Source organism: Vulpes vulpes, unplaced genomic scaffold (genome assembly GCF_048418805.1).
Source record: "Vulpes vulpes isolate BD-2025 unplaced genomic scaffold, VulVul3 u000000677, whole genome shotgun sequence".
Lineage (NCBI taxonomy): Eukaryota > Metazoa > Chordata > Mammalia > Carnivora > Canidae > Vulpes > Vulpes vulpes.
This window is the reverse complement of record NW_027325813.1, coordinates 416,203-424,385: the sequence shown is the minus strand read 5'-3', so window position 1 is coordinate 424,385 and position 8,183 is coordinate 416,203.

The following is an 8,183-nucleotide window of genomic DNA, read 5'->3' as shown; positions in this document are numbered from 1 at the left end:
CCATCCACTGCTGGTCGAGGGTTGCCCTGGGGTGCACCAACCCTAGCCCTCAACTTCCAAGCTTTGCATGTGCCAGCTTCCACTGTCCTTTACCCCTGTCTGTTGTACTGAAAGAGCCTGGAGCAGGAGGTGGAGACATGCAACTGTGCACCCCATGCACAGCCCAAACAGCTGAGGCCAAGACCTGAGTGTCCAGGGGGCCACTGAAGCTGTCTTCTCTGCATAGACTCACTCTTTCAGAGTCTCCAAAGAGATGGCCGGTTACAACCTCTAAATAAAGACTTGATGGTGAGAGTCCTCAGTGCTGCAGCCAGCCCCAAGCCTGTTACTGACGTTCCTCACCTCCCTCCTCTGCCCCTCACTCAGCCCGAGTGCCCTCTGGTCCAGGCTGTGTGCCTGGTGGGGTGACCCAGCCTCTCGCCCATGAAAAGTCTGAGCCCTTGTCAACTCATCTTTGTCATCTCAGTTGAGTCTGCTGCAAATGCCTGTTCATAAATTGCCACTGGGCACCTAGAGGGACCTCGGTGACACCTCTGCGTGCAGTAAGCAGCAACCCTGGCATCTCGGGTCCTCAAGCCATTTATCCCCATCAATTAAGTGACCACTGTTTCTGCCAAAGTGACTGGGTGGCAGCTGTGGCACTGTCCCCTGGTGGAAGCGTTCCCTCTGCTGGAAACTAGGACCTCTGACTGGCCAGGATCTAAATTGCAGGGCTGAGGAGGGCCAGGGCAGCCTCTTCCTGGAAGCAGCACCTCCATGAGATCCTGGAGGACAATGGCCTGACTCCATGGGGGTGACGATGGCAGTGATGGGACAGGTGATGTGGGCAGAGAAGACAAACCTGATCGCAAGTTGGTGTCCAATCTAGTGTGAACTGCCGGCTTCTCCAGCAGAAGAATCTGGTGCAATCAACTTGCCATGAAGGGTCCAGTTGATCTCCCTGGGGCTGATGCTGTATGGAGGGCGAACCTCAGCCCCTGGCTCTGACACATTGGCCATTCCTCAGCTATGGGACCGAGCCTTGGGACCTGCTTTGTGAAAGGAAGCTCATACTGTTAGGCCATGAGAAACCTCCATGTCAAACCTCCATGGTCATTCCACTGGTGGTTTCATTGTGCAGGCACCCGGTGACAAGGACGACGGCTGGCACTGACAGATATGAGATCTCCACGGTGAGTGCTCCCCAAAGGGTGTGAATCTGAGATACAGTGTGCCCCCTTCAGGAGAGCATGGTCAGAGGTAATAAATCCATCCCTACATTTCCATCAACCTGAGCCTTCTGGCCCTTTCCTCAGAACTATGCTGAGACTGTTTCAGCATCTGTTGTGGTCACCTGCAGAGGCAGATGAGCCCTCTGGACCCCCAAAATTTGTTTCAGATGTTGAGACGTGTGCAGTACACACATCAGAAGGTGTGAAAATATGGATTACATGCATAATTAAGGAGAATGGGGAGAGTAAGCGGGCTCTCAAGCGGGTCCAGAATGGCCTGAGAGAACCAGGAGGGGAGGCTGGGCTGGGTTTTCTTGCTGTTAGAGGGCAGGCTGGGCCAAGCACCCCTCCACTGATGGGGTTTGAGTCTTCTGCTGATACCAAAAGAAGGCACATCAGGCTTTTTTATCAGTTTTCCCAGATGTGGGTGCAAAGAGAGAAGGGGGGAGTGAGGCTGAAAAGCTGTCAGCAGTTAAACATCAAAAAGAGGGTTCAAGGGGCACCTGGGTGGCTCATTGGGTTAAGAGTCCGCCTTGAGCTCAGGTCATAATCTCAGGGTCCTGGGATGGAGCCCTGCCTCAGGCTCCTGGTCAGCTGAGAGCCTGCTTCTCCCTCTCCCTCTGCCCTTCCCCCCGTTTGTGCTCTCTCTCTCTCTTGCTCAAATAAATAAATAGATAAGATCTTTTAAAAAGGGGGGTGGGGGAGCTTCAGACCCCTTGTCACAGTGTCTCCATCCCATTGGGGGCTGTGGCCTCAAGGAGCCCCCTTGCCAGTGCACCAGGGCTGGCGGCAGGTGACCTCATCAGTTGGGTAACCCCTGTGTCATGGCGAGTGCTCTCACATCGACACTGCCTCCCGTGCTGTTTATTGCCCCCCTGCCCCTATTAGTCTGCAAGCCTTCAGCCCAGCCCCACACGTGCACCCCTCATTCCTGCTCGGGTGTGTCAGCGGCTTTCTCAATTCTTGGGGCGAGTTAATGATGTCCTCCTGGGGAGGGAGTGTGCTTCCCTACTTGGTCCATGCTGTGGTAAGAAGAAGAGGCGAAGGTGAATTTTGAGAAGGAAAAGTGTAATCTGGAGGGGTATCTGCCTCAGGTGACACCGTCACATGGTCACCGCGGGAGACGTCTCCTCTTACCTAGTCAGAGTGATGGGCTTCCCATGCCAGCCTCAGGGGTCAGAAGACTCTGGTGGTCAGTACTCAGACTTTTACTCCAAATGTTCTCATCCCAGGGCTTAGGGTTCTGTTCCTTCCCGGTCAGGTTCCCGAGTTGGCCTAAGAGGCCTCCCGAGGCAGCGCGTAGCCTCCTCTGCACCTCTCATGGCTAAATATTGGGCCCAATGGTCCACAAGTTGTGCCCCATGGCTGTAGGAGGTCAGGGGCTCTTGAAACTTTGTCATATGTAAAATGTGAAAAAATATAAAAATATATGATATATAAAATTATATATTTATTTATATTTTTATATATGATATATATGTGAATATATATATATATGAAAAAAATATATATATATTCACAATAACGATATTCTCCCAAACAAAAACTTAGGCTTTCTGGTGTCCACAGCCTTGCCCGAGTTGACATTGGCTGGGCTGACTGCCATTTTGTTTCTCCAGGCTTTCCCACCGAGCCCACGCCACCTGCAAGGGCTAGGGCTTAGGGCTAGAGCTGTCACCATCCTAATGCTCCATGTGTTATGGGTCTGGTTGTGGCCTCACCTCCCCCTGCCTCCTTAAATTCATATGCTGGAACCCTAACCTCCAGTCCTTCAGAATACAACTTTATTTGGACACAGGCTCTTTACAGAGGTAATAAAGTGAGAATAAGGTCAGAGCACAGGCCCTGATCCAATATGACTGATGTCTTTATAAAAGGGGAAATCTGGGGTCCAGAGGCAGACATAGAGGGAAGACAATGTGAAGGACACGGGGAGGGGACAGCTGTCTCCAAGCCAATGGGAGAGGCCTGCCTGGAACAGATCCTTCCCTCACAGCCTCAAGGAACCAACCGTGCCAACACTTTGACCTCGGACTTCAGCCTCTGGAACCATGAGCAAATATATTTCTTTTTTTTAGCCTCCTGGTCCCCCTTTGTTACGGTGGCCCCAGTGAACCACTACTGTGTGTCCTAGAGAGTGGAGTCTGAGACTAGGCTTGCTGGGGTCCACAGGCCCGTTATGTGGGAGGTGGTCCTAGGAAGCAAGAGTCAGGCCTGGGGGCTGTTGGGGTTGATGCTGTGGGCAACAGGGGCTTCATTCCACATGGACTTTCTGAGAAACATTCACAAACTTCCTCCATCTGATAAGCACAGTGTGTTATACATCGCAGGTGAATTATTGAGAACGGCGTCTGAAGCTGATGATGTACTATATGTTGCCTAATTGAATTTAAATTAAAAAAGAAAAAAAAAGCTTCCCTGAGATGGACCAAGACAGGCCTGCTTACCCACAGGCTCCCATCCCTGTGCCAAGGATGTCTGGTCTCGACTCTCTTGTACTTAGGAGCTGTGTCTCTGCCGAGGGCAAGGAAGCTCCCACCCGGGGCCAGAGGAGCACCTCCCTACCCCAGGCAGGGGTGAGGTGGGGCTGTCCACCCCAGCCAGGGCTGATGTGAGGGTGAGAGGACCATGTTGAGCAGAGAAAGGTGTGCAGTAAAGGAAGGAAGACCACACGGCCAGTTTTTTGTTGAGTTGAAGGGTGTCTGTGCGATTCAGATAGAGAGGTCCCACCGTGGTCCATGTTCTGCTCTGGAGCTTGGGGAGAAAAACACGTTTGATGCTCTTAGTTTTTAAGCCTTTTTTTTTTTTTTTAAAGCTCTTATTTATTTATTCATGAGAGACATAGAGACAGAGAGAGAGGCAGAGACATAAGCAGAGGGAGAAGCAGGCTCCCTGCGGGGAGCCCGATGTAGGACTGAGATCCCAGGACTTGATCTCAGATCTCACAACCTGAGCCAAAGGCAGATGCTCAAACACCAAGCCACCCAGGTGTCCTGTTTTTACACTTTTTATGATGAAAAGGTTCAAACCTATCCCAAAGTAGAAGCCACAGTGTAAAGAACCCCCATGCACCCCTCACCCAGACTTGATCCTAAGCATTGTGATAAAAACCTTTGGACCTCAAAGACCCCTGAGAGGGTCCCCCACCCCTCACCTGGGGGTCTCAGACCAGCCTTGAGAGCCTCCCTTTTCCCTTTGAGAGTAGGCTGGTTGGCTGGCTGGCGGGGATCTGGGTCTGCTGTGCGGCCCTTGCTGGCTTCTCCTGCTCTGGGCCTTTCAAGAGCTCCTTGCAAGTGGCTTCCAGCTGTCAGTGCTCCCTGTCTTCACTTGGGCAGCCTCCTGGAAGGGAAAGCTGCAGAACTAGAAAGAAAGCAAGGTGGAAGGAAGAGGTTTGGAGGGAGGGAGGAAGAGGCAGGAGAGGAAAGCTAGGAGGAAGGTTTAAGGCCCGTGGGAGGAAAGCCCTTTCCAGAGGTGGAGCTGGGGAGTCGGAGAGGGCCGATGCTGGACCCTGGTTGGGAGGGGAGGAGGGTCCAGCATGGGAGAGTGGGAGAGGCTGCATGGATAACCCGCTCAGGTGGGGAAGGGAGAGGAGGAGCACCTCTGTGGACAGTGGGGAAAAGAGAGGAGGCTGCCCTTGCTCCACTCTGCCCCAGGGAGACGTCCTGTCTTTCCAAAGTCTCCCAACTGTCCTTGCAAATCTGAGGGGAAAGGGGAAGAAGTAGCTGGCCCCCAGGACTGGGGGCTGCAGGCCCCACACCCCCCCTACACTGCACAACAGGGCCTTCAGTTTGCTCCTGGACTCCCCCACCTCCTTCTTAGATGGAATCAGATGGTGCCTGAGCCTGGTGTGATCCTAACAGAGCACTCTGGTGCTCTTGCCTGGAAGTCTGTTCTCTCCCACCCTCAGCCAGGGGCTTCTAGGGATTTCATCAGCCTTTCTCCCCACTGGGTATATTCAGACCTTGGGAGGGTGTGGGTAGGATGCCCAGCCCACCCCAGACTGGAAGGAAGCCGTGTGGCCCAGGGGGTCTCTGGGCAGTGCAAGCCTGGTGGTCAGGCTGACCCTGGAGCCATCCACCTGCCAGCCCTCAATCACTGGAGTGCACTGTGCTTTGCCCACGAGGAAGAGTGAATGTTCCTCATCTGTTCAGTTATTCATCCACTTTCCCCCTTATCCTTCCATCTATCCAACCATCCAGCCAAAGCTGCCTGTACTTCTGGTTCAATATGGCAAAGCTGGGGCACCTGGGTTAGTGGTTGAGCTTCTGCCTTTGGCTCAGATCGTGATCCTGGGATCGAGTCCCGCATTGGGCTCCCTGCATGGAGCCTGCTTCTCCCTCTGCCTCTCTCTCTCTCTTTCTCTCTCTCTTTCTCTGTGTCTCTCATGAATAAATAAAATCTTAATAAAAAAGAAGATGGCAAAGCTGAGCTGAGCCTTTACCTCTCCTTCCTCCTAAAATCCCAGTAAAATGACAACCAAGCAACCAACCAACAAAATGAAAACTAACACAAGAGATGTGTGGATTAGCAGGACTGGAAATCTGGGAAGGGGGGTGCCATTCAACACACGACAAAGGTCGAGGCATTTCCAGAAGGTATAAAGGTGGCCGAGCGCAGAGTTGCAGAGGCCACATGAGAGCAAACAGGTAGAAGGTAAAGAGCACATCCATCCAGAAGGACAGGTGAAGGAGAGGTGGCTGGCCTCCCAGCGACAGAGTCCCGTTTCTCCAACAGATCTTGAGAACATTCCCTGGTTCTGGATGTTGTGACCTGTTCTAGGGCCTTATGACGTGTGAATGGAGTAGTCAGCTGAACCAGCAGCTCCCCAGAAACAACTGGCCAGGTGGGCTCCTATGGTGGGGCGCATCCCAAGTGTGCTTCTGATGGGGACATCAGGGTCAGGGAACACAGCAGGGAGGAGGGAAGACAGCGGTTCCAACAGCTGTGAAACCCCCCTCCACTCCAACCTCTGCTCTGTATCTATTTCTTTCGAAGAAAGGCCTGGGTGGGTGGACTCTCCCGAGTCCTGCCTTCCCCTAGCCAGCACCTCCCCACGACTGACACTGGTACTTACTGTAGCAGCGTGCAAACGCCACCAGAACTGATTGATGTGCTTCAACAACAAATTCTCCAGCGGTCCTAGAGGCTGGAAGTCTGAGATCAGGGTATCGGTGGGGTTGTTTCTTCTGAGGTCTCACTCCTTGGCTTGCTGATGGCTACCTTCAGCTTGTGTCCTCACATGGCCTTCCTTCTGTGTGTGTCTGTGTCCTAATCTCTTCTTCTTTTTTTTTTTTTTTTTAAGATTTTATTTATTTATTTATTTGAGAGAGAGAGCAAGCTAGCACCGAGCAGAAGGGAGGATCACAGAGAGAACCAGACTCCCCACTGAGCAGGGAGCCCGACCTGAGGCTTGATCCCAGGATCCTGGGATCATGAACTGAGCCTAAGGCAGACATTTAACCGACTGAGTTACCCAGGTGCCCCGGGACTCTCCTCTTCTTATAAGGACACTAATACTACTGGACTGGGGTTCACCCCTATGACATCATTTAACTTCATCCCCTCTTTAAAAGCTCTGTCTCCTAATGTAGTCACATTCTGAGGTCCTGGCAATTGGGACTTTAGCACAGGAATTTTGTAAGGCGGGGGGGTGGGTGTGGGGAGGTGTGCCTGCCTGACTTAGTGAGTAGAGCCTGCGACTCTTGAACTTGATCTCAGAGTTGCGAGTTCAAGCCCCACATTGGGTGTGAAACCTACTTAAACACACACACACACACACACACACACCCCAAAAGAATCTTGCAGGGGACACAGTTCAGCCTGTAACACTTGCCCACCAACCCAACTCATCTTCCTGCTAACAGAATCTTCATTCACTTGGGAGGAGAGGAAGCAACAACTAGCCCAACGAAATGCTCATTTTCCCAGCCTCTCCCCACCGCTAGGGGTGCTATATGATCAGTGATAGGCAAGGGAACAATTGCTGTCTGCCCCTGAATTGAGGCTCACCCAATGCTTCCTTATGATTAGATTCAGGTCACACATCTTAGCAGGGACATCACCAAGGTGATGTGGTGTTCTCATGGGACCCCAGGACATAGCACACGATGTCCATCTGTCCCGTTGCTCACCACGTCCACTTGGACCATTTGATTAAGGTGGTATCTACTAGTTACTCCTTTTCCTGTTGAAATGAATAACTGTTTTCTAGAGGAGGTCATTTGAAATTATATAACTATCCCATGCTTCATCACATTTTCATTGTAGTTATGTGTTTATATTAGTACAGATTCATGATCTCCTACTTCATTCAATGGGCTATATAATTCATCACATCATTATTTACTTGAATGCTCAAAATTTCTCAGATTTGGCTGGTATGAAGCCTTTGTAAGCCAGTTTAGCTACTCTAACTTTAGGGTACATTTAATATCCAATATTCAATATTCTTAAAGTTTTGAAATACTTCGCAGGGCGATCCCTCTTCTCTCCCAACAGTGTTACTCTTTTTCAGAATTCGCTTGGCTATTCTTGCAGATTTTCTCTTTTCATATTGAAATTAAAATTGATATGCCAGATTATGGGAAAAAATCCAAAGGAAATTTTGGTTAAGATTGCTTTGAGTTTATAGAAGGAGAAGGAAAAAAGTAAAATATTCTCTGCAAGAGTATCACATTTTTCCTCACTTCATGTAGCTTCTATTTTTATGTCCTTTATTCCAAATCTTAAATTACATTCATAAAGTATACATCTTTCTTCTCAGGGCTTTTTTTTTTTTGAAGATTTAATTTATTTATTCATGAGAGACATACAGAGAGAGAGAGACAGAGACACAGGCAGAGGGAGAAGCAGGCTCCATGCAGGGTAGGGACTCAATCCTGGATCTCCAGGATCACACCCTGGGCTGAAGGCAGCACTAAACCGCTGGGCCACTGGGGCTGCCCCAGGACTGCTATTTATATATACATTGCG